This window comes from Passer domesticus, chromosome 5 (assembly GCF_036417665.1).
Source record: "Passer domesticus isolate bPasDom1 chromosome 5, bPasDom1.hap1, whole genome shotgun sequence".
NCBI classification, from domain to species: Eukaryota; Metazoa; Chordata; class Aves; order Passeriformes; family Passeridae; genus Passer; species Passer domesticus.
Window position 1 is genome coordinate 75341195 of NC_087478.1, and position 25363 is coordinate 75366557.

Below are 25363 nucleotides of genomic sequence, written 5' to 3' on the forward strand. Positions count from 1 at the left end.
GGTGCATTGATGTATCACCACAAACAGGATAAAGTTACTTGAGTGTTCTTGAAGAAGGAGCTTTATATGATGGCAGACAAACAAAATCCATCCTTTACAGACTGTTCCATTTGTGATGCTCACTTCAGAGCCTGCAGCATTTGAAATTGAGGATAACACTGTATGGAAAGCTGGCATGAAATCACTGTTCTGTATAGTATGTTTGTTTTACAATATTGTTAGAAGCCTAAAATTCATTTCTATTGCAGAACAATGTTCTGGAGTCTGAACTGCATCTGGGGTTGAGCCAGTGGGCTTGGTTCAACCTGACAGTAAGCCAGCAGAGGCCTGGAAGTCCACATGCACTAACACGGAGAAAGCATTTGTACAGGCATTGCAAACCCAAGCTGCAGTTTGTTTCTGGTTCCTTTTGGGGCTTGGGGAGGATGTGAGGCTACAGACACGATCAGACAAGCCTAGTTACAAGAGCAAGTGCTGTCCCTAACCCTGTTAAGCACTTTGTGTCCCTGTCAGAGGACCTCCAGGACTTTGCCACTAGCACAACTGCCACTTATCGAGTTCCCTGTCTTCTTTTAGTGACTATTTTTCTTTGGTCACCACACAGATCCCTGTGCACTGCAACAGCTTTGTTATCACCCTGGGATGGGACGGTGTCTCAAGCTGTGTTATGATTTCAGAAGCACACACTTGTGCTTTGTTGCCATGACTTTGCCTCTGCTCTGAGCAGTTATTTTCCATTCGGAGCATTCCAGTGACACTGCCAAGAGCCTTACGCACACACTGGCCCAGCCCAGCCTTACATGAGCCTTTCAAAAGCAAGGGGGAAGCACTGAAATCTGCCATTTGCACACAAGGGCCCTTCTGCCCACCTGGGCCTGCGTGCTGAGGGGGTGAAGGGTTTTGGAGCGTTGGGGTGAGTGGGCAGTGCTGCTGACATGGCACAGGAGAATTCCTCGTGAATTCCAGGCTGGGGCTCAGACACACAGCACTGCCTGTGCTCAGCTCCACAGAGCCTTCTCTTCTCTCAGGTGACTGCCCACAGATGGACATCAGAGTAAGTTTGTGTACCTGAGACTAAAGCTTTCACTGGTTGAACATTCACGAGTGGGCTGAAGGGGTAGAGAGCGAGCAGATCTTTGCCAGAACTCCATGGTGTGCTCGGCTCTCCGTGTCCATTATTCATGATGCTGTTGCTACAGGCCCTAATTTTACATAAACAGAAGTCACAAGAGAACTGTTACAAGGAGCAACCAGGAAAAGCACAGGGAAAAGAGTGCCTTGTCAGTCAGCATTAAAAACACAGTTCAGTATTACTCTTTCTGCTTGTGAAGCCTCTTGGGACTCAAAATATGCAACACATTTTCTCTAAAGAGTAAAAAACTGAAACCTAAAATCTTGTAGATGGTCTTTAGAATCAATTTCTTCATGTCCTGTGCACAACTCCATTCCAATTCCCCACATATGAAAAATACATAACTTCTTAGCTCCAAATTCATCTACCTTACAGTTCCTTTTAGCTCCTGTTTAAAATCTACTAAATTCTATCTTGGCTATCATGTAAGCTATTGTTCTGTGCCTGCTCAGGGATGACAGACTCCAGAATTTAAGATCTGTGGTGCCAAGAGCAGATTAAACCTTCTCTGAAGACAGAAACATGCACATTACTAGTATCAACTGAGAAACACAGTGAGCAGACATGGTGCAACTGAAATAATTGATTCCCTTCCTCTTATCAACACAAAAGGTAAGAGCCATATAAAAATACCTGTTTTTCTATCTCACAGCATTTGTAGCAAACACAGTGGACAGTATTTCAATATTTTCCTGTTGCAGAAATAAGCTTTAGGCACAGAATCCATGACATGTAAATTAAGATATACTTCACAAGACATATCTTAGTTGTGAAAGTAGGTCATGCATTTAAGGCATTTCTAGACTCTTGATGTAAATATTCTGAAAATATTTTTGTGTCTATAGAATAGTATTTTAATTATTTATCAGACTTCATTCTCTAAGAACACTAAAGGAACAGATACTTCTAGGAGTCCTCATAGGGAAATAAGTATTTCTTGCAACCTTTTACAACTTTAGGTAGTGCACATTTTGTTCTTAATGGAACTGCACGCTTGAAGCACACCTCAAAAAAAGTTAATACAGTAGAAGAAGTTATTGTGTGAAGATCCCAGACTGCACAGGTAGGAAGTCTGAATAAACAATAGCATGACATTTTCAAATGTTCACTACCTTGAATTATTTTGGGACTCTTGGAATTTCCTCAAGACTGGTGTTGGATATTTGTTCACCTGCCTATGAGCAAGTTATTCCATGAGCAAAGTTAAAGAGGGAAAAAAAAAGAGCAGAAAGCTAGAAAACAAGAGAGTCTATGTGTTTGTGATGTGAATTGAGTTTCCAGGCCAGAACTTTTATCAGGAGAATAAAAAAAAAAAAAAACAGAGGCAATTTAAATCAGCACCACTATAAATTTATCCACTAGGTGTCACAAAGTAATCATGCAACCAGACGAAAAGCAATTATATGTAAAATGTGTCAGTGTACTACATCAATGAAGTGCTGCTTTGAAACGAAATCTGTGATAAGAGCAGATGCAGGAAAATGTCATAGATCTAATGAATATGCATAAACTGTCAGGAGTGTATGGGAACCTGAGCCATGACACACAAAAGCTGTTGCTAACCATGGTGTATGTCATGTAATGGTTCACATACAAGCATGTAAGTGTTCCATTAAAAAAAAAAGTCTTCCCAAATCCTAAAAGCAGCATTACCACTCCTCAGAACTCCAAGATTTATGTTTCTTGTTTTTTAATGCTCCAGCTACTGGACAAATGTATTGTATCAGATTCTCTACATATATGTAAAAATCCCTCTTGACTACAGGGAAAAAATGCCAAGAAAACAAGTTCTGAAGGCTAAAACATATGAGGAAGAAAAACATAAATATTATATCAATATTAGTATAAAATCACCACAAATGCCAAACACTGGAACTGGCAATAGCATGTGACAGACACTCCTTAGATCCAGACTGTTCTTTTGGAAGGGCAGGGTAGAAAATTACCAAATGGTTCTGTAGCCATTATTTTCTAGAAATCAACCTCTACTGCATAAGCAGTATTTTTGTTCTTAAATATTCATGGATCATTTAAAATTTGTAATTACACCTACACCTGCACTCATCCAAAACACTAAGTCCATGAAAGGATTAAGGCTGGGCTGCTAAAACAGGCACCTTGGTTTCCAAAAAGGTTCTTTAATAACAGTAACTTTTCCTCAGAGTTGCATAAAATTTTTATGGGCCAAGTAGACTCCAGTGTGCATTTATCATTATCTGCACTCACACATAATCCAGACAATTAAAAATGCTGTAGTCACTAGCATATACAACATTATGAAGTAGAACAGGCTGCTTAGATAAGAAGAGGAAACGTATCCTGGACATTTTTTTATCATCCAAACATAACAGAACCAGGGTTCTATATGCTTTGCTGCCAAGTGCCATTGCATAAAGCAGCCTAAGCCATGTTAAAATCCCTTTCCCTTGTGAGAAATGCAGTGAGGGAACATGTGCCCTTACCAGGGTACTGCATGTTTATACTGCAGTTTGTATGTTTTATCCTGGCTGTAAAAACCAGGCTTTTTCAGGGTGTAAGCAAGCTCATATGATAAAGTTCAGATTTTTTACACAGTCTTTCTCTGTAAGATGAGCTGTCTAAATGTCAGACCTGGCCAATATTTTCCAAAGCTTGGATATACTTTTTTACTTGGTGATCATAGGGAAGCTTTTCTTCCATGCAATTTTCCCTCTTTTTTTTCAGCCACTCAGTTAAATACTCAAACACAAGTACAAAGCTGAGAGAAATACCTTTTGTTTATTTCCAAAACTAGCATAACTTAATGTGTATAGGCTAAAGGAGTCTGATGTTGTGAAATACACTTTCAGAAAAACTCAGAACTATTCTCTGAGGTTCTCCCCACTTTAAAACCATTATCTGACTTTAAAGAACCCTCCAGTGATGCCCATTCAAGCTGGCAGACTTCACAGTCTGGAGAAATCAGTAAAAATTTTGATATAATGTAGCAAAGCTGGGGTTTCCCTTTAGGCAGAGCCATACAGAAAAATGCTGAGGTCACTATTCATTACATAAACCCCTGACTCTTTGATCCCAGAAGGTGAATGGGAAGATGTACAGTATTATCAATTCCACGTAAGAAACTTAAGTTGCTCCTTTCTGGTCTTTCAGTGGTCCAAGTCTGCAGTATTTTTTTGAGTCCTTGCTGTGAAAGAATCAAAGAACAACAGAATAATCCAGGTAGGAAGGGCCCCTGAAAGCATCCAGTCCAATCTCCTGTTCAAAGCAGGTCTAATTAATCAGGTTGCTGAGCCACACACCCAACTGAATCTTGGCTACCTCTAAGCATGGAAAACTCACAGCCTCTCTGGGCACCCCTTCCAGCCTTTGACCACTCTTTGGTTAAAAGATTTTCCTTGTATCTGACTGGAATTTCCTTTGCTCCAACTTGTGGCTTTCAGCCCCTGCTCTATTGCTGTGCAGCTCTGAGAAGAGCCGAGCTCCAGCCTCTCACCGTGGGGCCAGGCAGCTGCAGGCAGCACTGCAGCTCTCTGTGCCCTCTGTGCCCCCCTGCCTGCTCAGACCCAGCTCTCTGTGCCCCCCTGCCTGCTCAGACCCAGCTCTCTGTGCCCTCTGTGCCCCCCTGCCTGCTCAGACCCAGCTCTCTGTGCCCCCCTGCCTGCTCAGACCCAGCTCTCCCAGCTCTGAGCAGCCTGGTGGCACTGGCTGGCTCAGTGCATGTGAGCTCTGACAGTGCTGGTGCCTCTCTTGCTCCCAAACTGGACACATCATTGACCAGAGGGATGGAGCAGCTCTGCTATGGAGAAAGGCTGAGAGAACTGGGATTGTTCAGCCTGGAGAAGAGAAACTTTGGGGTGACTTCATTGTCCCAGGACCTGAAGGGTGCCCTCAGGAAAGACAGAGAAGGACTACTTATAACAGCCTGAAGTGACAGGACAAGGGGGAATGGCTTCAAAGTGAGAGAGGACAAGGTTTGATGGGATATTGGGAAGAAATTGTTCCCTGTGATGGTGGTCAGGCCCTGGCACAGGGTGCCCAGAGAAGCTGTGGCTGCCCCATCCCAAGGCCGGGTCAGACAGGGCTTGGAGCAGCCTGGGATAGTGGAAGATGTCCCTGCCCATGGCAGGGGGTGGCACTGGATATCTTTAAGGTCCCTCCCAACAACCCAAACTGTTCTGTGATTCCAAGGCAGTGCTGTGAAGAGGGAGGTCACTGCTCTGTTTTGCTCATGCAGTCCCAGATGCAGTTGGCACATGGCTGGGGGGTGTCAGGGTGTCAACCTGGGCATCAGGACCCCCAGATCCTTTTCTACAGAGCTGCTTCCTACACAGCTGCCCCAGCCTGTTTCATTATGATCTTGTTGATGACAGCATTTACACAATTTCTCAAATTATCAATATTAAAAAGTTTTTTTTTTTTTTTTTTAAATTTCATCTATCCTAGGCCTCACTTGGCCTTGAAGTGCCATGAGTAGAACAGCTTAGGAATGTGAATGCACAGCAAATGTGCTTCCCATTAGCTCTTAATGCCATAAATCTAAAATCGTTGATACTACTGTTGGAGCAGTGCTTCCACTCAAAGCTTAAAAGAAGCTTTAGACAGGATAGTAAGACTAAGCAGCCACACAAGACACTTAGTGCTGCCTAGGACAGGTTTGCAAATGCACATGGATCAGAGGTCCTGCCCTTGTGCATCACTATTTCACTTACAATGGAATAATTTTAAATTACATTAAGAACTATAACCATATTCTAGTATAATTTACTTTTTCATACCCTCTGCCACCAGAAATATGCTTAAAGATATCCATCCAGACCCAAGTGCACTATTCTGGGAAAGTTTCCATTTAGATGAGAACATTTACTCTCATAAATACATTTTAAGCTCATTTTAAGCTTAATTCAGTATGAATAACTGGTTCAACTTGGTGTCTGCTCATGAGTGAGCAGTTGGAAGGAACTGGTTAATCATTGTTTGCCATCTGCTTTGGAGAATCAGCACTGTACAGAACCTTTTCTGCAGCAAATAAAACCACAATGCACAAAGAGCACTAAAGGAAAATCCTGTTTTTAGCTATGGGGTGTTTCACCAGATTTCTTGGCCAAAAATGAAGGCATCCCCTTTCAGGTATTTGTTGTTGTCTCAGAAAGGCTCTGAATTTTCTAATCTCTCCAGTTTGTTTTACTAAAATGAACTCTAAGTTCTTCTGAACAGACAAGCCAGAACTTAAAACACTGTATTGAGTCAAAAAGCACATTTGCCTCCTCACAGAAAAACATCAACATGAAAAAATAACATTGGTTGACTATCTATGCTGCTTTCTTGGCTCATCTTCCCCATCTGGTGCGACTGACAAACGCTGTGTCATACTTGGAGAGGGAACAAAATTTCCATTTTTAGATTCTGGAATCCAGGAGTTCCTAAAAAAAATAATTTGCTTCAAAATGAGGAAAAAATATATGTGAGTGATGTAAGAAGGTTCCACTTAAACACAGAAAAATTGCTGGGAAAAGACACTTCCTAAACTGAGGTTTTCTTAAAATACACATTCCTAACAAGTGGCAAAAAGTATCAGAAGAAATGCTGGGCGTGAGGAAATCAGTACTGCTAGGCTCACTCTGATATCAAAGATCTAGCACTGGGGGCCATAATTCAAGTTATTAAAGTCCTTTTTTTTCAAGATTGATTAAAGTTTGATTTAGAAACACCAACAGGAAACCAGGCTCCAATGTTCTTAATATTGAGAGGGCTGAAGACTGCAGTCTTCTATCAGAAAATCAAAATGTGTTCCTCCAGACCTTGCAAATACTGAGCTCTGAGTGTATTCAGTCATTCAAAAAACCTGCCAGTGAAAAATATTTTACCTTTTAAAAACTTATTAAAACAAACAACTGGAAATGATCCCTCTGACTTCTTGCTCCAGCCACAAATTTCAGTTATCTTCCTTTTCTTTGCAGATTTCCTGGGGTATTCAATCATGGAATCACAGAATGATTTGGTTTGGAAGGGACCTCAAAGATCATCCAGTTCCAGCCCCTGCCATTGACAGGAACATCTTCCACTATCCTGAGGTCACTTTTGTCCAGCCTGGCCTTGGGCACTTCCAGGGATGGGGCAGGCACAGCTTCTCTGTGCCAGGGCCTCACCACATGCACAGGGAAGAATTTCTTCCTAATTTTCAATCTAAACCTACTCTCTAACAGTGGGAAGTCATTCCCCATTGTCCTGTCACTCCAGACCCTTATCCAAAGTCCCTCTCCACCTCTTGGAGACCCTTTGGCACTGGAAGGAGGCCCAGAGCCTTCTCTTTAAGTTGTTTTAACCAGTGACTGGGGAGACCTACTGTTGCAAATTCCTGAGACTTGACAGTCATTTGCTATTTGAAATAACTGGTACCAACAGAGGTCTTAAAAAGAGATTATCTAGTAAGCCTTTGGAGACTTTAGGGTTCCAGACTCAGTAAGGTCTAATGAGCACAACAGGACTCTCTGTCAGTCCTACTGGGATTTTCCCTCTGTTACAGCTGGCAGTAAGAGAAAGAAAGATTTAATTAGCACAGAAGAGCTGCACTGCCTTCCAAGTACTCAGCAAAAAAATCTTTGGAACAGGGACGTGAGCAAGGTGGGAGAGAGGAAGGTCCTTTGGGTATGCAGAAATTTAACTGAGCTGGATTGATTTACCAGCTGAAGCACATATTTCTTTCATGATCATGAGCAAATACTTGGGTCAAGTTTTCAGAAAAATAAGCTCAGTTCTTCTGGCTTCTTTAGATGCTAAAATAACTCATCAGACTTTTCAAAGGCAAACTGTAACTCAGCTGCCAGTCTCCCTGAAAACATTACAAGCTGATCCACACTGAAGACTTCTCAAGACCTATCCTTATCTGTTGAGGTTATGCATCCTAAAGTATTTACAGCTGTGCTTCACTTCCTCACCTGTGAAATATTGTGTTCCTCCTCTATGTTCTGAGGAGAACAAGTCTGTAATGCCCATGAACCAGCTTTGAGAAGCTTCAGTGCCAAGATCATTTAAGTACCCAGACTGACACAGGGCACATGTGTCACAGGAATCACCTCATCTCCTACTTCTGCCTTTGACAGGAAGGGAACTGGGGTTCTACAAACCCCAAAGTCATGACCACAAGATGCCACAGATAGGTAGGTTGCAGGGTAGGTTGCTCTAAACTCAGTGAGGAGTCTGGCTGTTAGTCATGGGAATGAGGAGGGCACTTTTCACTCCTCTTAACAGGGACTAGTGCCCCTTCTAGCATGTGTCTGTATTGAGTTCAACTGTTTGCTGTGAATGCTATTAGACAGTATCTCTTTATAAAGCAGAGATGTTTAGATCAAGACCTGAATTTCCTTTCTAGATTCAGCAATGTTCTTCGACAGCCACAGGATACTTAACCAAACAATTCAGATGCTAGGTTTGAGAGATGAAAACTATGTCAATACAGACATCTAGTGTATCTTCAGAGTCCCAAGTGTGTCTTAAAATACCCTGCATTTACCACAAAGGTCTCTAGCTTACTTAAAATTTAACTAAAAGATCGGACTTGGATGCAGTAGAATTAATGGGCCCACTCAAGACCAAGCTCCTGGCATTCCAGATCACTCTCAGAAGGAACACAAGTGTTTCTTGAACTTGTTATTCCAGAATACTTTGCTTCTCATTAAGGTGAGATTAGCACAGGTGAAGACATGAAATACCTGCAAAAGTTCTCTCTTTGATCACTCAGCAGGATCTAGCAGAAGTCGAGGGTCAAAGGTGTTGCCAACAGGAATTCCACACAACTGATTCCACATTCTGCCGCTGTTTCTTCTGAGAAAGACCTGCCAGGAAGATGTATCAAGAGCTTTTTCTGCAGGCAGGAAAGAGTAGGGAAAGCAGATTAATAATGCTAGAGTATTACCCTTAAGCTGGGCAGGAATCAGTATCACCCTTAAGCTGGGCACAGTAAAACATCTCATGTGGGCAAGTCCTTTCAGCCCATTCTATGCCAAGACACAGCTATTTTGGGCTGTGCTCTTGTAGACACAAGGCAAGACAGACAGAAGAAGTCTACACTCTGATTCTTTCCTATGGATATCTCCACAAGAAAGTCTTTGGTGGAGGATCATGTATTTTTTATATATATATTTTCCATAAAAATCAACAGCCTTTCTCTAGTACTCAACTCATTATTGACACTCCCCGCTTCACTACATCAACATTTTATTTGAAGTATCAGTCATAGCATCCCATCAAAATTTAATAGCCACTTTCTATAATTAAGGCATATTAACTCTTGGTTTCACTATGCTAAGGTTTATCTTTCTCCTTCTTTTAAAATTCTAATGATATTAAAAATACAACACCTTTCTACAGCATGACTCAGAGTTGCATAATATTTCTTTCTTCAGCTCATGGGAAAGGAAAAGAGATACAAACAAAGGCAGAAGAATTCTCTATCCAAGTCTATAGCTTTATACAGAATCCTGAGTGTCAAACCAATAGGGCTTTTAAGAAAAATGTCAACAACTGTAACAGTTACATAAGACATAGTTAGAAAAATACTTTGCAAGGAAAAATGACAGTTTCTGTCACTTGAGAAGATGATTTATACTTCAGCTTTAGAATGCAAGCATGTGACCTGACATTTACTAAAGAAATCAAAGAAATGTTGAGCAAGATTACAAAAGGCAAAGCACTGATTGCCCTCTACCAGAGCTCCTCTTTGTACTACAGAAAGATCTGCATAGTCTTCCTCTCAACATTATGAAAATAACAGAAAGGGAGGTCACAACAACAGCTCTCCCTGTTGTCACTTCGTGCTGACTTGCTCCAGTTATGAAGGCCATCTGGTGCTGTTTGTGCTGCCTTTGTGCCTTGTGTCTCATGTTGTTCTTTATGGACGAGAAGGATTCACAGGTCACATCAGCCGTGTTTTAAGTTTCTTTGCAATAAAATTTGATGGTTGAAATTGTGCATAAAGAGTGTACAGCCATGGTGAAAAGGATACCAGGTGCAGGGGTGTCCAAGTAGGAAGGACAGCAGGTCAGGTGAGCTGGGCTTCCTTACTGGTTCTATTATACACTTCCTGTAGGACCTGAAGTGGTTACATAAGCCCTTGGGGCTCAGTTTCATCACTTGTTAAATGGAGATCATAATTCCCTATCTCACAGTGATACTGTGAGGCTTATTCATTAATGGGTTCAACTCAGTGCTGGGCAGATGGTCAATACAAATTTTATGCATCATTGAAGTAACATTTAACCTCAGGACTTAAGTGCCATATAGCCTTGTGCTGCTCTCTGAGCAGCCACTGGATAAATATTAAGCATTCACTTTACAGAAAATATTTGAGAGGCATGAGTGCTGTAGTAGTGCTGATCTTGCATCCCTTAAGTTACAAATCTTCAGGATGACAAATGTAAAAGGACACATTCTTCAAATGCAGGGCAAAACAGGTTCTAAGTGCATCTCCTTGTGATGGTAATAAATGAGGAAGAGAAAATGGCAACACTGCTGAACCGAGCACACAGTGATTAAATGAGTCCATGAAACAAGCACTTTAAGTCTCAAGAATGACCACTGACAGTATCTGGAGCGATTTCAATTTTAGTGTTGGGAGAAGAGTTGTTTTTACGGCCTCAGCCAAAAAAAATTCATTGAATGTGACTGCCATTTACCTGCAGAAACACAGCTACAATTCAGCATAGTAATGAGTTTAAAGGTGCATCTCAGAGATATTTATAACCAAATAAATGTTTGCTTTGCTTAGTGTGGGAAGCACACAGAAGAAAAAAGTACCTTTCCAAACATTTTTTCAACCTTTCTGAGGACTATTTTTAAACTTTATTGCCACAAGTAATGTACCATGAAGACCTAAGCACCAGCAAGAAATGAATCTCCAGTGTGATTACTATGCATACCTTGTAATTTCCTCTGCAAAGATGACCAATCTTCACTTCTTTAGTTTTTAGCTTGGCTCCCCAGTAAGTCATTCTTTCTGTTTCTAAAGAGAGAGAAAGAAAAAAAATTGTGTTATCCTTATGATGGAAAAAGTGATGGAAAAAATGAGTGATGGAACAGACATACAGATATTAAATACAGCCTTCTAAAGTCATTTCTGCAGGTGAGAATTGTGTTTCAGAAGAAGGCCAGTGTCCCAAAACTTATTCTGGAAGCCTTAATTGAGGGTAAGTAGGGCATGAATGGCACTTTGTGAAGGGATGACTTTACCCTCAGGGAAGTGCTATGACAAGTTCCTGAGACCAGTCAATTTAATAGCTGCAAACCTTGAAAGCTTTGAGTAAAAAAAAAGTTTCCTCTACTTTCACAGCCAAGTGAGTTTAAAGAAAAGTTACCAGATAAAAATATTTCAACCTTTACTCCATAATACCATCCTTGTTTTCCAACCTTTAAAATTACTATACCAATCACCAGTAGAAAGACTAATTGTGGTCAGATTAATTGACCAATCATGCACATCAATACATCAGGTATAAATCACTCCTAAAATGTAGCATTCAGCAGTTTAGTCTCACTATCCTGGGACACTAACATTTTTGATAAGGCATTTGTGTCAGTAATATCTTCACATATGCTTTGTAATCATAGTCAAGTACAGAAATTACTATCTCATATAAAAATACATACAGTATGGTGAAAAAACAATTCCTGGTTTCTTGTATTGTGATGGTGATAGAACTATGGGGAATCTAAAAAACCATTCCCTCATGCCCCCACTATGAGAAGGGGAGAGGAGCTAAGATTCACAGATCCCCTCAGTGTGGATTAGGGTGAGATAACACTCAAAGTCCATAGGAACACTCAAAGTCCATAATAAGCAACTCTAATGGCACAAATATTATAAAATGGTGATGCTGTCATAACAATGCAGAAACATAAGCTATGCAGAAACACCAAATTTAGTGGAACAAGTATTCAGTAAGCATTAGCCCTCTCAACAATTATATCCACTTAAACTGTGCAGGAATGCCACCTGTAATAAAACAAATATTCAGTAAATGTTAACCCTCTCACAAATGAGACTGATCCTGAAATGGGCTCAAGGGCATGGCACTGATAACACCAAGGTTGTGGGTTCCATCCCTGTCCCACCTCTGGAACTCTCCCTAGGGTGCTGTCTGAACTCACAGTGCAATTACCTGGGCCTCATCCCTTGCACACTCCACATAAATGACTCTGGGTCATTCCAAAGAAGTGATGCTGTGATTGTTCTCTCTCTCATAACATCACATCACATGCTAAATCTATTCACTTCTTACTACTTCTACATTTTTTCCCAGCTAATTCTGCTGCTGTTCTATGAAGAAAGGTTACTTTTCTCCACAACAGCCTCAAAATTTGTATACATGTAACAGTCCATTCCAAGTCAATCTTCTTGGAATACTGCTTTCCTCTAACAAAAGACACCTCCCATTTTGGCATTTCCCAGACTTTCACCACCATAGTCTCCATGTCCTTCACAACTCCTTTTGAATGAGAAAAAAATACTGCCTTTGTTTACAGACAGAGACAGAGAGAGGACAGAGCTCACTTTCACTGTCTCAGTTAAGGTGACAGGATCATACAGAGTGTCCAGATACAGACAGGATCCTTCAGAGAGAAATCTGCAGTACATCTCTAACATACATACCCTGAACCAATCTCTTAGGAGCCTCTTTTTTCTCTCTCCATAGCAGCAGCTTAGGAATAACAATTACCTACACATGCACCTAAATTAGATGTAAATGCAAGTGAATATTCTCTTCACTGCCAAGCCTGGGAGCAAAGTCCTATAAAGACTTAAGCATCCTAAAAATTAGGATTGGGTTACCCACTGTGAGATGATACCTGGCTTTGGAATGAAAGGCATTAAGGCATCAGAGTTCCCCACACAATCTACAAGGAGAGGTAACAGTCTGGTTTATCTTTCTCAAAGCCACCACCCTGGCATTGCTTTGTTTTGCTTCAGTGGTCAGAGACCACCTCCTCTTCCTCAGCTCTGTAGGTGATGTAATGCTTTGCTCTCTATTAACTCACTCTGAAATGTGCCTGTACATCTGTGTACCATTCTGAACAGCTGAAAGAATTTATTTTAAATTGTCACTCGGTTTATTAATAAAGAAGAAAAATGCATGTGTATATTTTTCCTTAAAACAGAATATAGGTACTGTACAAAAATGTACACGAAAATAATCTTTAGTCTCAGTCAGACATCTGGCCAATGGGAACCTACAGGCAGAAAAAAGTCCAGACACAAGATGGGACAGAAATGGTACAGATAAAGAAACTCTTCAAACTTGACAGCCTTAAGGCTGTATAAAGAGTATGTGTTGATACAGTAGCACACTGAGACTTTATAGTCATGGTTTTCAGACTATTCCATTATTACAGTAGCCTACAATCCAGCAGATGTTTAGACATGAAGGACTTTATTCAGTCATGTCAGTGCTTTCATGACTGGGTCTTATTAAATTTCTCCTCCAGAGAGTTAATAAGAAAGCCCTCTCTCTTTTATATTGGCTGTAGAAGAGCAACAATTGCCAGATATATTTCTGATGAAACATGAGAATGCACAACAAGAAGCATCATATTAAGCTTTCATCTGAAATGCACAATGCCTACACTCCAGGGCCTTCAAGGGCTCGCTGAAATATGGGACTCAAATTAAAGATATGTTTATGTATTAGTCTGAATGGGAGCATTACTGAACATCAGGGATATTGTTCCCAAACAACAAACACGAGCTTCTTTAGCAAGAACTATATTTTAATGTTGTGACTAAAAGCAGAAAGAGATGACTAGAGGAACATATTAACTACAGTTTTGGAGGCAGCCAAGGGACCAGTCTGAGAGTCAGAGAACTAATGACAATGCTGGTCTAGGAAAGAGTGTGGAATTTCCATTGTACTTGATATCTACACACCAAGACAGTTAAGCTCAAGTTTACATTTAGTTTTGGCCCAGAACCACCAGGGCTGGTGGTTCCTCACTAATGAAGTACACCAAAAAAGGGCACTAATGATAACCTCAGCCACTAATGGCTGACACTGGAAATGAAGTGTACCTGGTTCAGCTTAACCTGGGTGTGAACTTCTGAAGGCCAATGGCATTAGCCACCCTTTACCATGGCAGGTTGCAATAGGACAGGATTGCTTTTTAAGTCATGATTATTGAAACAATACTCTTACTCATCATGAAGGTAGTGCAGTATTGAACATCACATGAACTGACACTTGGTGTCTGCTAACTTGGAAAACCCCCAGCTTACTGTAGAGCAATGCAAGATGTTTCCTTTGTGGGAAGAAAGGAGAAATTATTCTTCTGATTGATTAACTCCCCCCTCCCAACAACATGACTGACTGGAACCCCACTGAAGCAGGATCTCCATGAAATAGCACCACTGATCCCATTTTAGAAAAGTGTTGGCTATTAACCTTTCCTGGAATACTTAATCTTTGCAAAAGACATTAGAGGTGTCTAATAACTACAGTTATAATATATAATTCCCCCCCACTTCTGGGGACAGGAAATAACTACAGTTATTTCCTGTCCCCAGAAGCTCTACAGCCTGATTGCAATTTTACTATAATACTTTAGTGCAAAATGCAAATTTTTGTGATGTGATGCCACTTCAACTAACAACAGAAAACAACTTCTACAATCCAAGTCCTCAAAACACAGAGTCACATAATATGCTGAGTTGGAAGGGACCCACAAGGAACATCGAGTCCAACACCTACAAAGACTAAAGAAATGGGGTTTATGCTGAAATAATATAAAAAGAACCTAGGCAAATCAAATCAATTATTGAAAGAAGCAGGTTACTAAAGCTATTAAGAGTAACTTAGTAATTAATTGCATTTGAACATTCTTGTACTTACTGTCACTGAAGATGAATGCCCTTAGAAATTTGCAAATGGCTGGAACCCATGGGCTTAGTCCCAGACTTGTCTGGTGTTTGTGCTGTGGCTGGTCCCTATGCCCAGTATGTGACTGTGGATCCAACCATACAAATCCAGGCTTTTGCCTAAGAATTCTCTGACCAGTTGTACCTACAGTCCAGAGGGATTTTCTATATGCAGTGACTGAGTTCATCAACCACAACACTTCTGCCTATTTATTCCATAACTTAGCACTTGCATATTTTCCATGAGCACAGACAACTAATCACAAAAACAACACAGCAGGCCAGAAAGACCCTTCTGTGGCCCATAATTGTTATGTTCTTAGGATTTTTAACTGAGGAGACTGCTTCTCTCAAAGTTTTGCTTAACACACATGCATCTTGAAACTGCCACATGCTTCTCAGGCTACAATTCACAATCAAATGCTGTAACATGGTACAGGCAGGAAGTATCACTTCAGACAGATATGAGCTGAAACTGAAGCAGAGCTAATGAAGCTCCTTCAGGGTCTCTGATTCACTGCAGCTCCTTGCCACTAGCACTGCAGCCTCTTCTTAGCCATCAGTACCTGGTGATAGGATTCAAAACTTACCAGAAATTTCCATGGAAAACCTTAAGAAACAAAACCAAAATGCAGGCATTATCAATGAGGCCCTGTGAGAGCAACGATGAAAACTGTGAATGCAACAGGAGGTGTGAGGTGTGCCTGCTTGCAGATATTTCAGTCCACTCATGGTGCAACAGGAGCCACACAACTGAGGAGAGGGTGTTCCCTGGAAATCACCTGTGTGCAAGGAGGAGCACCTGAGGCGCCTCAGGACCAGCTTAGGGGAACAGTATACTTTCCTTAAGAGCTCACTGTTCTTTTACACAAAGTATGGCATGGGCTAAAAGTACTGGCAGCCAGTTCCCAATGTGTTTGTCAGGAAGCAAGGTGGCCAGAAAATATATGGCTTACTGGCTGTGTGAAGTTTTTGTGCCTCTGCTGAATTAGCAGTGGTGTCTGATAATGGTTTTGATCCTTTGTTTTTTGTCTTTAACAAGGAAGACATATAACTCTTGACATAAACTATATTGTAGAATGTGCTGAACAAATATTTCATCAAAGGGGAGAAGTTTATCTTGGAGTCATTTTGCTGCCAAATGATTTATTAGAACTCAGAGCCAAAACAGGTAAAAGCCCTAAGGAAGTGCTGTATCTTTCTGATAATTCAACTCCAAGAAGAGTTAAACTCTGCATACAGGAGGGCTGGGGTTTGCTAGGAAGCAGTCTTGCAAAACAAATAAAGATTTCCTACACATATGCCAATGCAATTCTCTGCATCAATACCTGAAAAAGAAGCAGGCATTAAAGAAATGCACACTTAAAGCCATGACTAATGAGGATACTTCTGTATCACAAAGTCTGGATTAGCCAGTGAATCTTTCAGACAATCTGAGTTGAAAGCTAGCATTTGGCAAGGCCCACTGACATCTGCCACCACTTTCTTTAGCCTCCTGCATTCCCCGAAGGTACCGCCTGTGAGCTGCCCTGCAGCAGCACAGCACAGCAACTGCAGACAGCAGGGAATGCAGACAGCCATGCAAAGTGTTTAAAATAGGAAACACAGCCCCTGTGCTGGGGGCTGCCACAACAGGTGTATAGATATATATTGGGAGCTCATATTAATGAGGCTTCTGTTACACATGTTTGGGGTGGCCAGCAGCCTTTTCAGAAGTAGATGGGTATTTTGGTTAAAGGCAGACAGAGTAACCTCGTAGTAACCTCCAGTCTGGCTCACAGCCATAGGGAGGACTCTGAAGGACTGTCCCTTGGTGCTGCATTGATTGGATTTCCTCCCATAATACACCCAGTGTTTTTGCTCAGTAAACCTTACTAACAACTGAATCAAGAATAAAGACTGAGAGGGGGAATAAAAGCCGATCTCCATGTGAAAATGGGCCCTAAAATTAACAAGGTTCTCAGCATCAAGTAATTCTGTCTGCTCTGGCCAGAAAGTCAGAACCTTTACATTTTATGTAAAATACATAAACAAGCAAGTACAAGAAGAAAAAAAAAACCCCACCCACCCAGCCAAGCAAAACCAAAATCAAACCCCCAAAAAACCTCCAAAACCTGAAACAAAAAACCTCCCCAAACTCAAAACAATCCCAACATCCGACCCCCTCCCCAATTTATACAGCAAGTCAAATATTAAAAGATATAACACCTAAGAAATCTAAAACCATAACACCCCCCCTACATTTAACTATTACCTTGTATTTTAAATATTTTCATTGTAATTCCATGTATTATACATGCACAGATTTTGGATACCAGTTCTGCTGGCAAACACACATTTTCCCCAATCTTTTATTGTGCTATGGAATGCTAATATACAAGTCTCCTAATTTCTACGTCTTGCAGCATCAACAGTGCATAGAAAGCACCTTTACAAAAGCAAACAAAAAAAACCACACACTCTTAAACAAAATGTGGATGATAGGCTGGGACATACCAAGTCTACAGGGTAGTAATTATCCTCTAAGAACATATGGGATTATGATAATCCCAGAACACTTTGTAATCTAGATATCTGATGTGGAAAGTGCTCTGTTGTGGATCACCAATATTTTTTGCTAGAATGATCCTTAGCTGCTGAAAAGAAAACCAAACCCCAAATAATTTTCATCAGAAAGACAACTGTAACACTGAACATTCCAAATGAACAATCCTTTCTTTTAAGAAAGGAACACCACTTTCTATCAATAATGAATCATCTAGGCTCTGAATAACAATTACTACATTCATGTACTTGGTAATTCATGTAAGAAAAACTATGATCTTTCTAACATAAACATAACCTACTACCAAGTATTAGAACTGAAAGGATGAACAGGATTGTCATGACTTTAGCTATCCACACTGCATGGTAACTGATGAAGAATAAGTATTTTGCAACATCTAGAGTAAGACAGGGACATAATACATAGGGCTGCTTTAATAAGGCATGTGAGAATACACAAATAACTCATTTCTATCTTCTCTAATAACACATGCTCTCAGGAAGGGCTGTCTCCCCAAAACCATCAATCTAGATATGAAGACAATATGGTGTGCAACATAATTTTTAAAGGCTTGTAGCTGTAGATCTTAAGCAGATCTATTAGTGTGACCTAATAAAGCTAAGAAGCTAAAAAACCCTTCTTGCTAGATGAAAACAGGTGTCTAATATCAAAGGGAAACAATGGTAAGGACCTTAAAATACTGTCATTTGCTTGAGGTTTTCTCCCGGAGATCTTTTAAATTAATGACTCTGGTAAAGTAATGTCAAGAAGCAATAATCAGACACAAAATAGCCAAGTAACAAGTCAGCAGCACAAGTTGTTAGCAAGTCTTTTTGCTTCTGGAAACATGGGCACTGCAAGTTTACAATTTTGTGTAAAAAGATGGTATGACAACTTCTGAACCTTTGCTGTTAACTATGGTAAAGGAATGAAAGCTGTCACTCATCTGGCACTAGCCTGTATTCCTACTGCCTTGGGGGTATCCAAACACTGGGCACACTAAGTGCTTGTGAACTACTTGCAAAAACTTGCAATCTGTGTTCAGAGGAGAAAGGCCTTACTTCAAAATTCAATTAGAAAAAAGAATCTCAAGAACTTAACGAAAGAATATGGGATTTTTCATGAAGGTTGTTAACGTGTTTTGGAGCTTAACTCTGTTGTGTGTGTATATATATATATGGTATATTTTGCACAAATGGTGCTTCAAATATTGAAATACAATTGAAGTTTTTTTCAGTGCCATGCCCTTCCTACATCCAACATCTCCTTTTCAGAAAAGGGTGAGAAGAGAATCAGACATTTGATAATTCCCTGCTGTGGCACTCTGTCCTCGAGCACTCAAGCAATGCATGGAATGGCAGGATGAATTCAACATGCACTAACCACAAACCCTGTAAGAGGATCTTTCATTTGTGCCACATAAGCATGGTGAACTAAACCCATATATACTTATAAATGTATCTGACATAAAAATGTGCAATAATTTACAAAAGCATGTGTATCAAGATCAAAATGAAACACGTGATGGGAGGAGACCTACTGGGTGAGACAAACACAAAATAGAAGCCCTCTCTACTGCTACTTCAAAAAAATCCTTTCAGATACTGCCTTAGTTATCAAGGCAAATGATTTAAAGAAGCCTTGCCTCAAATATCCTGATTGCTGGGACAGCTGTCCCTAGGAAGGATGCACTCACATCTGCAAATCACAAATTACAGTACTGCTGCTATGAATGCATAAAGTTAGGAAGGACTATCATAAGCTGCCTTGTATTTTCAAGGCAGTTATTTTGAATTATTGGAAAAACACTTATTAATTCCCTAAGGAAGCCAGATTTCAGACACCACATAAAAAAAGCTCTTCTGGAAGAGGAAAGCAAACCTTATTAACTCCTAGTTACACCTTCACAGAATTGAACAGAAATCCAGATGTCTTAACTGTAACCTATGGTCTGTGCCCACATCATCTGTGCTTTTGGCTCCAATTTTACCTCAACTAAACTTGCTTTCATTGAATTATTTTTGTTATATATATACACCTATTTGTGCAGGCTACTGTTCAACTGAAACCAAAAATCTTTTTCAAAACTTCCCCCTTTATTTGTCTTGGGGAAACAAGAATGGTTGAAATTAATTTTTAACTTCTTGGTCCAATGTAGTGGTCCTACCAGTTTCACAACTGAAAACACTGTTTCTTGCTGATCCTATATAAAAAAGCAAAGCCTTTGATCAATACAAGACTGAGGGTCAATCTCAGAAAATAAGCAGCCCACAAAAAACTCACTCTTGAGAAAACCCACGTGGAAGTGAAAATAGAGGTGATGTAAAGGTATGTCCTCACTGTAGCTGGTTATTTGCTGGAATGTGGTGCTGATACTTTTATATTCAAGTTGTGTTAAAATCCTCTCAGTTAATAAGCTGTTAACATGTCTGAGTTATGTATTTCACATTTTTATCACCAACAACAGTAACAGATATAGTTGAAGCACACTGGAGGAACTTCAAAGTCATTTATAAGCACTAATGATAAGGAAGCATTAATCCTTATTTTGCAGATGAGGAACAGATGTACAAGACTCTGTTGTGCTTTTGTGTGAATCACTGCAGCAGAGGCAGAAACTGAACTTGAATTATCTACAACCTAAATCACCTCTACATGAAGAGTTTTCTGTAAAAGCATGAACATGGGACACCTTCCTGAGAAGTAAACAGAAAGGAGGAATTTTCACTGTAATCCTCTTAAAAGGCTGTACACGACTCCCACCTCAAAAGTCAAAACCAAACCCCAAGAACACAACAGTACATGCTGTATTTTTAGAGAGAACTTTAATCAGGTGGGGCAGTTTCTCTGTCCCTCCTTGCTCAGTTCATAACAGCCCCTGCCTGCTAATCAGTCTTGTTTGGAGGATTTACTCCTTGTTATGTAATTCCAATATTTCTTGTAGCATTGAGCTTTTACCGTACTTAGATAGGTAAAAAAAAGGGAAGAATGACTCTACAGAAGGGGTTTCAGATGCTTTATTTTTACTGCCAAAGACATAGTTTTCTGAGGTGTTTGGCACTAAGGGTGCAATGTATTAAAATTATTGATTGCATTTTAAAAATATAAGTACTGTTCTGATACTGGGCTCAACTATTAAGATATTGCAGAATTCTAAACAGCTTTGAATGTGCACCCTCCTGTGAATGTAAAGTGCCCTTGCCCATGTTACATGCACAAACCAGAGCATTTCACAGAGAAACAGAGTAAATGCCACTAACTTTGCTCCTCACACAGGTGGTATCCTGCATCCCTAGGATGACATGAACAACTCCACAGTGTCCCTTCAATTCCTATCACACATTTTTAGTTTGATTTCAGTATATTTGTACTCTACCCTGCTGCTTTTTTTCCCCTGAACAATATTATGTGCTGCTCTATGGGAGAAGCTTAATTACAGCTATTTTGAAGGTTCTTATTTTTAAATATCCTATATTTTCTCAATCAAATCTTGATTACTGAAGGGGCTGCAAAAATATTTGGAATAAATGGCTGTGCTGGATTTGGCTGGGTTGAGTTAAATTTCTTCCCAGTAGCTGGTAGTGGCTGTGTTTTGGATTTGTGCTGGAACAGTGCTGATAGCACAGGGATGTTTTAGTTATTATTTAGCTTAGGCATGCACAGAGCCAAGGCTTCTTCTGCTCCTCTCCCACCCCACCAGTGCTGGGCCTGGGGGGCACAAGGCCTTGGGAGGATACACATCCAGGAGAGCTGACCCCAGCTGGCCACAGGGACATCCCAGACCGTGAGGTGTCACTCAGCCAAAGTACACAAAGCTGGGGGAAGGAGGAAGGGAGAGACATTTGGAGTGATGGAGTTTGTTTTCCCAAGAGACTGTGACCTGTGATGGAGCCCAGCTTTCCTGGGATGGCTGAGCACCTGCCTGTCCAAGGCAAGAGGGGAATGGATGCCTTGTTTTGCCTTGCTTGTGCACACACTTTTGCTTTTTCTTTTAGTATTTATCTCATCCCACCAGTTTTCTCACTTTTACCCTTCAGATTGTCTGCCCAGACCCATGGCAGGGGAGGGAGTGGGGCTGAGCTGCCACGTGGGGTTAAACCACAACAGTGCCACAATTGGGTGGCCCAGCACAGTGAAAGCAGGTTCTGACTCAGGGCTGGGTGAGAGACTGCAGCTACAGGGAGACCCTGCCAGCAGCACGTTCGTGCCAATAGAAAAGAACAGTTGATGGCATCAACCCAAGGTCAGCTCCTCAAATTTGGGAGCCTCTTTTCTTCCAGACACTGTAAAGTCACTTGTTTAAACGCAGCCAGTCGGCAACAATTAAACATCTAAACAAAACATGCAGATTTGGTGCTCCTTTTGAAAGCTCCCCCACGCCATGCTGTTTATTTTCCACTTCTCACAGTCTTAATTATCCAACAATCAGGCTACAAAATGGCGGTGGGAGTGAGGCAGACATTTTGTAACTCTCACTGAACAGGACAATGGGAACGCGCTGAGGGAAAGGCAGTGACCCAAGGGGACAAAAGGAGCGTGCAGCTCTACAATGGCCCAGCTTTTAAGCAAACCCTTTATCTTATTTTACAGCAAAGTTAAAGCCAAGAAGCACCGAGGAGCCACCTGACAGCATTCGACCACTGAGCAGGCAAAATTATAGTCCAGGGCAGCCCTTTCCCAGCTGTTTGACTGTGGTGAGCCCAGCTCATCACCCATCTGAGCAGACACTCTTTTCTGGGAGCCACATGGACCCAGGACCACCCATTGACACTGACTCAGTCACTGTAATCTTAACCACATTCTTCCCTTGAAAGTCAAGACACCAGTGTTTTCTATTAGGAAACTTCACAGTCTTCTGCACAGCTCTGAGAGCACTTGCAAGATAACCAGCAAATGAGCACTTAAAGAATGGAGCCTACACCTCCATCCTGCAAGTGACTTTGGATTCAAATTTCACTGTCTTGTGTGTAATAAGCCAGGGACAGCTAGAGCTGAACAAAGCAACACCAGAGCTGATAAAAGCAAAAAACACCAAGAATTAGTAAGCACGTATTTCCTTCAAGTGTGTGTCCACCAGCCTCCTTGTAAAAGTATTAGCACCTGATAGGTCCTAAGAAGCAAATATGCAAATCTTCAGGAAAAATTGCAAAGCACATGCTACTCATTAAAAATTTAGGTACCTGCCTAATTACCAGTTTAGAGATTTAGAGATTTCACGCTGTTTCCTGGGAGGAGACGAAAACACAAACCACCTAAAAAACAAACCTACAACTTTCTAACTCCAATTACCCTTTAACAGAAAAACTATGTTATAAATAAAAAAAAAATGGCTGAGGGGATTTTGCTTACTTTTTTTTTAATGACACAGAATAAACAAAAACTCCCAACACTCTGGAATTATATAAAATATATATTATGTAAAATATGCAAAAAAAAATCATCATTATTAATTTTTATGCAGCTCTGACTTTGAGGGACTTGTAATAATGAAACCAACAAAAAAGATAAGAGATACAAAAAAGATAAGAGATACATTCCTACACAAAGGCACGCTGAATACACAGGATCACACAGGTACACTGAGGCTAGAAGACTTTAGGCCAAAGCATTTCTGTTCCCTTTATTCCACTTCTCCAGTGTGATGCTGGTACTTGATATTCAAAGGACCAGAAGAGGTGACTGAAGGGGCAGGGCTGGCCCTCAAAAGCCAAGGATAGGTGACCCCTCCCAGAGTGCAGGTGGCAGAGTGAACCACCTACCTGGAAAAACAGTCAAAAGAAGAGTATTTTGAAACTTTATGTCTTGGAAGAAATGGCAAAAACCTGACCATGTTAAAAGAAAAATACTCTGAGCCCCCAGGGACAGCAGGGTAAAATGTTCTCAGAAAAAGGAAGAATTTAGCCTACAGTTGACATATGTTTTCCAGCAACCCATCTCTAAAGCCATGGATTTAAAATCAACCTGGATTACAGCTGTCCTCTGCTTTTGTTACAAACTCCCAAAATTGTGGAAACAATTCTCAGTTGTTACAAACTTGAAAGCAGGTCAAACTTTAGGAAGAAGTTCCCTATAGGTTGTTATCCTTCAGAGTTAAGATATCTCTAATCTGAGCAGGGAGAAAAGAGCTCTGAATTAACACAAGGCTTTACAGTGAAAGTGTGGGAAACTTGTGGCTTGACAAAACTTCCCTGCAAACCCAGGTGAAGTTCAGTGGGTTCTGTGATATTTCACGAAGACTGTCTGGATGACTTTGAACTTGAAATTCAAAGTGGAATCCAGCAGCTGTAAACTTAAACACAGCAAGACAAAGATTAGGAAAAAAAATGTTTGCATGTACTCCTGGGAAGAATATACGAAGTTTCACCTGCTGACATGGGAAAAGCAGAAATCTACACACCCTCCAGCTGCACTTCAATTAAAATAAAGACAGTAGGGAGGGGTGGCAGAGGCACATTGGTTATGTTTTTGACTTACCTAAGAGAGGTGGGCTTGAAGGAAGCAAAATAAAAGTAAAGGACTGTAAGCAGAAAAAGAGCAAGGTGAAGTGAGATGATTACATTGAGATGAGAATAAGGATTAAAAACTAACACACAAGTATTGGGAAAAAGGTTTAGAAATCATACTGAAAATCAGGGAATGGGAATAAAAAGTCTAAGCATGTTACTTGGAGCACTTTTCTTTGACATGCTTTTTTTCTTAAGTGTAGAAAATTTTTGAGCAGTACAGAATTTTGGTTTTTATTAAATCCCTAGAGAAAGAGAGAAAAAAACCCCTAAATTTTGTCAGCACACTTTTCTTCTCTGGGGTTCTGCTTCTTTGGTGAATTACTCCTTAGCCACTTGGAAATGCTGGAAATCACATATGCTGACTCTAGAGTAATACCCCCTGCCTCCCCAGGTCTCCAATTACCCTTTAACTGAACAAAGCTGTAAGAAAAGTAGCCATTTGTACAAAACTGTCAGGCAGATCACCTTGTGGGCACAGGACCATTCCCACTATGCTGCCATTTCTGCCCATCTGACTGAGGGAAGTTTGGGAAAGCAGGAGTAGAAAAATATTTTGGGAACAATCACAAAGTATCACATCTGCATTTTTTATTATATAGTTCTCTGTCTGGTTTTGACTAATAGATATCCTGATGGAGGAACTTAATAGTTACACAGACAAGAGAAACTGGGATTGATACAGCTGTGAACATACAAGGGCTGCAGTTTTTGATTGCAAACCTGGAGAATACTGAAGTAAAAAATCGCCCGGATAAAATGAACTACAGCAGCAAACCTCAGAATGCTTCCTTGTTAGTTTAAGAAAAACTGTATTCCCCATTATGACCTAATGTATCTCTTTACATACATTCCTTCTTTCTTCAAGACCAATTGCTGTGGCAGCTGAAAGAATTGCTTTAATAAAGCAATACCCCCCTATATTTTAAATACTGCTGGTTCCCGAGACAAAGAAATCCACCCCACAACTCCAAAGACACAAAATACTACAACACAAAAGAAGCCAAAGGCAAAAAAAGAGAATCTTGCACACTAAAGGAATTTAGTGAGGAAGGTGGTATTTCTGGTTCACAACTCCAAGCACAAGCTTGCTGCCTTTTACAAGGTTTATTACCAATACCTCCTACACCTCTAACTTCATTCTGGATCCCCATGGCAAACCAATCCAAACCTGTGTCTCCTGATTGGGCTCCAATAAAAGCATAATGATGCATAATGTAAGTGTTGCAAGGATACAGCATTAAGTGCTGAGAGCTCTGCACCCACTGAGACACCTGGGATCAGGTGAAATGTGCTGTGAGAGA

The 25363-nt window shown here is 40.6% G+C and overlaps 1 protein-coding gene across 2 annotated transcripts in view; it reads right to left on the minus strand.

Moving 5' to 3' along the window:
* Positions 1 to 25363, minus strand: part of LOC135301016 (Krueppel-like factor 16) — a 263897-nt gene that overhangs the window by 33876 nt on the left and 204658 nt on the right. For both annotated transcript variants that reach the window (XR_010362771.1, XM_064421136.1), the window contains 2 exons: positions 11026 to 11108; positions 8821 to 8943 (listed from right to left, as the gene is read on the minus strand). The gene's annotated coding sequence lies outside the window, so the exon portion shown is untranslated. The remainder of the gene's footprint in view (positions 1 to 8820; positions 8944 to 11025; positions 11109 to 25363) is intronic.